Source organism: Quercus lobata, chromosome 3, assembly GCF_001633185.2.
Source record: "Quercus lobata isolate SW786 chromosome 3, ValleyOak3.0 Primary Assembly, whole genome shotgun sequence".
Classification (NCBI taxonomy): Eukaryota; Viridiplantae; Streptophyta; class Magnoliopsida; order Fagales; family Fagaceae; genus Quercus; species Quercus lobata.
Genome location: NC_044906.1, coordinates 65,684,761 through 65,690,760, shown reverse-complemented (window position 1 = coordinate 65,690,760; position 6,000 = coordinate 65,684,761).

The following is a 6,000-nucleotide window of genomic DNA, read 5'->3' as shown; positions in this document are numbered from 1 at the left end:
TCAGAGGCACCGAATCCTCATGATACTCAAGGTGATGTGGTACGGACAAGGAAGGCACAGATTCAAGTCCGTCCCTCGTTTTGACAAGGGGGAAATGGTATTTCTCCCTCCTTCAGTCAAAATCCGAAGCAGGTTCTGGTCACATCAGATTTTTGGTGTGTCAGAAGAAATAATTTCTACCATCAGCGCCATCTGCCTTGTTGCAGGCAAATTTTTGTGGAGGCTCCTCAACTTCCGGTTCCCGGCACCTTTTCTTCACCGGTGCGGGCCTCAAGTTGGGTTCCCTGCACCTTTTCTTCAGCTGCGCTAGCCCGGAGCCGGGCTCTCTGCACCTTTTCTTCAACGGTGCGGGCCCCACGTTGGGCTCTTTGGCTGCTTGAGTTATAGGCATGTAAAAGTATTGAGGAATGGCTTCCTAAGACGAAATTTTGAAGCGGCAGCGCGGCTCTTCTCTGCATCTCTTCTTCGGCTTTTCCTTCATTCCTTTGTATCTTTACTTTTCGCTTGTGTAGTTAGTTTTATTATGAGCTTATTTAAGCTCCTTCATTGTACACTGTACTGTTCTTTTGTTTTAATAAGAAATGAATTTGTTTAATCTCAAATACTTTTCTTTTCAGCAACAACTACTTTGTGCATGATTATTAAATATGCATTTTCCTTTAATGATACTTAGAGCAGGAAAAAACCTTAAAACGAATTCCTACTAGTTTAAACTTACTGACATTATCAAGTATAACAATGGTAATTCTCAATAAATTAAACTCTTGGAACTAACCGGGATAACGGCCGAGCGCTGTACGATGCATGCAAGACAAATTTCCGAGAACGATAAACTCTAAATAATTCATTCGAGAGGGTAGCCGAGCAGTGAGGGACTTTGATTGTGTTTTTGGTAGCATATTGCTCTATATTGCATCAATCCCTTTGGTACTGAGGATCCGAGAGTAGACTGGGGAATCCATGCAGTTTAGGGATTAACCCAACTGTTAATGGGGAGTTCTCCTCGGATAGATTCTAAGGTCCATGTAACGTAGTTTTTCTTTTGAGTACTCGGTTTCCCCATAGGCTTGAGTCCGAGGACCATGCAAGGCCTTGGTTCTGTCCAAAACTTGTGATTTTTCTTTTGAGTACTTGGTTTCCCCATAGGCTTGAGTCCGAGGACCATGCAAGGCCTTGGTTCTGTCCAAAACTTGTGATTGTATTTATTTATTTTTCGAACGTAAGCCCCCAAACCAGGGCGGGGAGAGATGGCTTGAGGCCAGAAGCCCCTATAACTGCCTGCGCCATTGGCATTGTAAGGCGTAGCCCCTAGCAGAAGTTTATGTCGGAGTAACAACTGCATGTCGCCGGAGATGGAGGAAACTCCGCGAACCTCTGCTTGCTAGAGAGTTGACTCCACCGCCACCTGCGCCAACGCGCAAGCCTTTCTCACAGACGGCGCCAATTGTAGGGACACGATTTTTAACGACCCAAGGATGGTGTTGGGCTCGTATGTAAAGGACCCGAACAATACGATTTGTAGAGAGTGGGTTTGGAAAGGCTGGACCTTGGTCGTTGGGCAACGATTTAGTCAGGATTTTTGTGGAAACCCATACGAAGGTGGATTTGGCCTGTAGGGCTAAGCCTTACACGGATGTGGTTTGAAAGGTCTATCTCCTCGGACTTAGTTCGAGGAGCGTCTCATCCTCACCATTCTTCTTTTTTATGGGGTCCCCCCCTTTTTTCTCAGCTCTCTCTCTCTTTTATACTAGTATTTCCTTCCCGTTCTTCACCTACGTGTCCGTTTCACCTTGTTCGAGGTGGTTACTCGTCTTATCAATCCATACGTCAGAGTGGTTGGGAAAAACTGGATAGCATGGTATGAGTATGGGTTTGTCAGGTGCTGGGCTCCACATTATGGTGTTGACAGCTTTCTCCCACGTACTGCTCTTGTACTAAGTTTGTCCTTTTCTTCATGCGTTTTTATGAGGTGTCGAGCGTGAGATTGTCCTTAGCCACATCCTTGGGCCTTCAAGGAGCTTTCATCGCGCGTCCTCGGCAGTAGGGCTCTTCGGCCTAGGCTTTGGGCCCTTAACACAAAGTGGGCTGGGACCTCAAATTTTGGGCCCCACATACACAATCTCAATTGATTACAAATATGTATTTCATATTATTAAAATAAATAAAACAAAAAAATGTTATAAAGTTGTATTTTTATGGTTTTGTATCATTGTATGCTCTTAAAAAGCTATGTAGAATTTAACCTTGTCTTTCTCTATTCTTTTAAGTAACAAGTAGTTAAAATTTGGTTCTATAGTAAAAATAAGGGCCTAATTGGTAAGAGAATTTTTGTTTTTGATTTCAAAACAGTATAAAAACAATTTTTAAAAAATTAAATGTGAAACTAGTTTTTAGATAATAATTTTTATATTTTACGTGTTTAGCTCCCACTTTTAAGAACAATTTTCAAAATACTAAAAACAAAAAATAATTTTTTGGGAGACCATTTCTATTTTTGAGATTTTTAAAAAATATATATATATTTACGAAAAGCAAAGTGTAAAATCTTTAGATTACTTTTCTTTTTTTTCTTTTTTGTGGATAATGATAAGGGAATAAAGCTCATCAATATATAATATATATATATATATATATATTAATGGTAAGTTTCAAATTTGAAGTGTGAGTTTTTTTGGTGATAAAGATAAGCCCCTTAATTTAAGAAATAAAAGAGTTTAGACAAATATATGGGGTCCACTATTTTCAATTTATTTACAACTATGTTATTAAAAACATTTTCTGTATCTTGAAAACACCCCTTTAGCCATTTTCAAAATCATGTTCTAAATTAGGAAAATATGATACAAGTTTTTGAAAACTGTATTTAGAAAATATTAGCCAAACAATAATTCAAATGTGGGACCCACCATTTTATGGATTGGAAAACAAAAAATTATATTTAAATACTTTTACCAAACAAGCCCTAAAGTGTTTCAAAATTGAAATTGTGAAAAAGTTAAAATAGAAGAGAAAAAAAATTAGGAAAAGCTAAGGTTTTAGTTTGATTATTATGTGGGGTCACCTCATTCAAAGACCAAATTGACCTAAGAAAAGCATTCGGGAAAAAAATTGCTAGTGCTTGAGAAGATGTGGCAAGGGAAAAAAGTATGGGTTTTAAGTAGGACCTACAAAACTTTGTTTGTTTTGAAAAAAACAATATAATGTTATAAAGATTTGCACTTAATATAGCTTTCTTCTCTAGGTGTGGAACTATATTGCCCCTAACTCCAATTATAGTTCTTTTCTTAGTTGCTCTTTCTCTTAGGTTAAAAGGGAGTTAAATTATAAGTTACTCATGCCTTGGCTAAGGCTATCTCTCCCCTCAACCTAAGTTATTGTTGTAATATTTCTTCTTTGCCTTAGTCTATATTGGCTGCATGGAAGATGGATTTGGCTTCCTTTTAGTTTTAGTGGATCTTGTCTTAGCTAGGAAAAAAAAACTATGCACCTTTCATTTTGTGAATACATCTACCTCCTTAATATCAGTTTCTCAATTTGTAAATTGAGAATTACTATTAATAAGAACAAATCCTTAACGAGTGCCCTTAGATTACTTATTAGTGAATTATTTTAATAAAATTTTAATATCACTTTTATGAAAGTTTTAAATAAAAAAATTGTCAAAAAATTAGTTTTTTTTTTTTTAATATCTTCCTATAAAAAAATTTATGATGAATTGGGTATTGTCTGTTATAGACTTAACTTGAAACAAATGGACCCTGAGTTTGTCTTCTGTTGTGATGGACTACAAAGACCTTTTGACCATACCAGACAGTGTATCCGCATCACGTGTGAAGCTAAAGTAGACTCTGGGAAAGAAAATTAATAGAAAGTTTAGTTACAAAATTAATTATAACTTAAAACTATAGCCTTACTTAATAAAATGAACATTACTACATATTTTGAAAATCTAACCGTTGAATTGTATGTTATTTATGCTCCTATACATGTCAAATTTTCTTTACAAAAAAATATATATATACATGTCAAATTTTGTGTCAAGATATTATTTATTATATGATCTATAAGTTTATATTTTATACCTAATTTTAAAATACAAAAATTTTCAATTTAAACAAATAATTGATAACATAACTATTGATCTTTAATTTTCTAGAAATTTTGTAAGTATAGAGAATATAAGAAGAAGATGCAATCCAACAGTAGATTTGTCAAAATTCACCTCAATAAGAAGATATTGAATAAGGTTATACCCTAAGGTTACAAGTAATTTTGTAGCTAAACTTTGTTAGGGATAAACATAATTTTTTTTTTTTTTTGATAGGATAGTTTAGGTTTATATAATAGAATATTATACCTTGTGCATGTTATTTCTTAGTGTCCGTTTGGGAAGAGTTCATTTAGGCTGCGTTTGAATTGACTTCAAACTGATTCCGGAAATGATTTTCTGGAAAATTGGGTGTTTGGTTGTTACTTCAAATTCGGTCAAACTGAAAAGCATTTCCAGTTGACCGAAAATGAGAGCCAAAACAACGGAAAATCATTTCCGTTTTCATTTTCACTTCAAATGATTTCCGACCTTGGAAAATAGAAGAGAGAGAGGCTGTGTTTGGTTGATGTAAAATATTTTCCGGAAAATAAATATTTTTCGGAAATGCTATTTTCCGGAAAGAAAAATATTTTCAAGTGCTTGGCTGCATTATGAAAATTTTCCGGAAAATATTTTCATGTGTTTGGTAATATTCTGAAAATATTATTTTCAGCCACCACCCACACAAAACCCACCACCACACAACAGGAAAACCACCAAAACACCACCACCCACACCACCACAACAACAACAAAAAAATCAGAGATCAAAGAGAGAAAGTAAAAAATCAAAATCACAAGAACAAGAACGGTAACGGTGCGACTCGCCGGTAACGAGAACGAGATCAAGATTGGTAACGGTGCGACTCGCGGTTCGTGGGTTCGCGGTGCGACTCGCCGATGCGATCGGCGCAGTGTGACTCGCTATTCGTGGGTTCATGGGTTCGCTGTTCATGGGTTCGTGCGACTCGCTGTTCGTGGGTTCGACGATCTCAAGTTTGACGATCTCGCCGGTGGTGCGACGATCTCCACTTTTATGGGCTCGCGATCTCTCTCTCTCTCTCTCTCTCTCTCTCTCTCTCTCTCTCTTTGTGTTTGCGTGTGTGAGTCCTTTCTCTCTCTCTTTCTCTCTTTGCGCGTCTCCGGAAATGATTTGAAGGTAAAATTTTGGCTGAAAATATTTTCCGGGTCAAAGGCCTTAATTTTACGGTCAACTGAAATTCTTTTCCGGAAAATCCATTTTCCATGCGCAACCAAACACCCGTAAATACGGAAAAGCATTTCCTAAAATAGTTTTCACCCAAAACAAACACAGCCAGAGAGAGAAAGAGCAAGACGATCGCCGACGTCGAAGCAAGAAGATCGCATCGGAGCAAGACGATCGCACCGCTCTGATCGTTCAAACCCACCCTCGTCGAACCCAGTAACCGATCATCGAGATCGTCTCACCATTTCCGGACCACGCGCGAAGAGAGAGACAGAGAGAGTAGAGAGATCGTCACACCGCGAACCCACTCGCACCGACGAACCCCGACGAACCCACTCGCACCAACGAACCCCGACGAACCCACTCGCACCGATTCGTTCTCGTTCTCGTTTGAAATTTTTGTAATAAAATTTGTTTGTGATTTTGATTTTTTACTTTCTCTCTTTGATCTCCGATTTTGTTGTTGTTGTTGTGGTGGCGTGGGTGGTGGTGTTTTGGTGGTTTTCCTGTTGTGTGGTGGTGGGTTTTGTGGGGGTGGTGGTGGAAAATAGCATTTTCAGAGTGTTACCAAACACATGAAATTATTTTCTAGAAAAATTTTCATAATACAACCAAACACTTGAAAATATTTTCCTTTCCGGAAAATAGCATTTCCGGAAAATAAATATTTTCCAGAAAATATTTTACATGAACCAAACGCAACC